General features: G+C 49.0%; 1 non-coding gene across 1 annotated transcript; it reads left to right on the top strand.

Annotated features, from left to right (window-relative positions):
- Positions 1-1,247: 1,247 nt before the first annotated feature.
- Trnas-gga (transfer RNA serine (anticodon GGA)) lies at positions 1,248-1,321 on the top strand. Its single transcript has one exon. It is a non-coding gene; the product is annotated as a tRNA-Ser (tRNA).
- Positions 1,322-1,692: the final 371 nt, after the last annotated feature.

Consider the following 1,692-nt stretch of genomic DNA (forward strand, 5'->3'; position numbering starts at 1 on the left):
TTTCACTTGCAGTGTTTGTAAAATGATATATATATATATATATATATATATATATATATATATATATATATATATCTGCATCATTTTGCAAACACTGCAAGTGAAAAGTTGCCAGCACGAACCTATATAATATATATATGTAATATATATATATATTAATATATATATACATATATATATATATATATATATATATATATATATATATATATATATATTGTAATGAGAGATACAGAGACAACACCTGATCGCTGGCTGGCTGTCCTATTCTCTGACTTCTTCCTCTGCTTCTCTAGCTCACGACCTTGCGCGAGCGCCGCTGCCTTCTTTACACTCAGCCACGCTGCGCCATTGCATGACAATCGAGCTGCGGAAATGTCTCTGGACGGCGGAATTGACCGTTTCTTGCCGGTCTTTGCATGTTTCGGTACTCCTGCGACTGTGTTGGGTGAAGCGCAGATGTTTCAGGTGGGTGACACTGGCTGTGCCGCGTTGGTCGTCGCAGGCCCACAGGCCCTGGACCCTTAAGCGCCATCTTTAGCGAAAACGTCTCTGGCGGGCGGTACTGGCTGTACCTGGGTGGTCTCTCTTGTTCGCGCCGCGACGTGTCTTGCTGTAGTGTCGATGAGTCAGGTGGCCGACATTGGCTACCTCGTTGCGGCCGCAGGTCTCGGCCACGCTGCGATTCAACGTGCTCTGCAGAGGGCGCAACTAGCGGGTAGTATTGAGCAGTCGCTGCCGAAAGAAGGTGCCTCCGACGATCGTCCCGTCGCACTCCTCAACGTACTGTCGGAGGTCTTTCGCACCGTAAGGTTGGTGGCCGTGACATTTCAAGTTGAGGAAAGATAACCACCGTGAGCTCATAGGCAGGTGTTAGTTGCAAAGTCGGGTTTACGTCCACCCTAATGTCTCGTCCCGCAAACCTGCCCAGGTCAGGGGAGCTTAGTTCACCATCCGAACCACCGGTAGACATGGGCTCTAGTGACGACAACTTTGGCAGACGCCTCGGCTTCATTTAGGGATTCGCTACTTTGCAAGTGGCGGACGTCCGACGGCCCTGGAGCCGGTTTGGGTGGGGCAGCGGCCGCCATGATAGGTGGTGGCAGCGCGAGGGCGAATCCATCGACAACTCGAAGCAACTGGACACATATTGCAAAGAGGTTCTGCGGAATCCCGCAAGGTGGCGGAACGGTTCGAGTTGCTTCGAGTTGTCGATGGATTCGCCCTCGCGCTGCCAATTGCTAGCTTCCTGGTTAGCTCAATTGGTAGAGCGACCGCCCCGGAAAGGCGTTGGTCCCGGGTTCGATCCCCGGACCAGGACGAATTTTTCGGCAACTAAGAGGCTTTATTTTCTGAGAAATCCGCATGGATTTCCTTGTGGCTTCGTGCTACAAATGGGTGGTTGTCTATTCTTCCCTTTCTTACCTGGTATATTGCGAGAACAATATTTTCATTCGTGGAGGTCTCTCACTCCTTCCCCTCATCGTTGTTATTGTAATCAACCAGAAACCGCCCAAAATGCATGTACAGAACGCCGCAGGTAAGAAAACCACAGCAAAAGACCTTTTTGGAAACTTGAGCTGAAGCTTACTCTATCCAATTTATTCTCCCTGGGGGCGTCAATGCAGGATGACTGCAGCAATGATATATTTGATGTCACGTTTAATAACAGCGCGGAAGACGATATCATAA

Source organism: Rhipicephalus sanguineus, chromosome 6 (genome assembly GCF_013339695.2).
Source record: "Rhipicephalus sanguineus isolate Rsan-2018 chromosome 6, BIME_Rsan_1.4, whole genome shotgun sequence".
NCBI classification, from domain to species: Eukaryota; Metazoa; Arthropoda; class Arachnida; order Ixodida; family Ixodidae; genus Rhipicephalus; species Rhipicephalus sanguineus.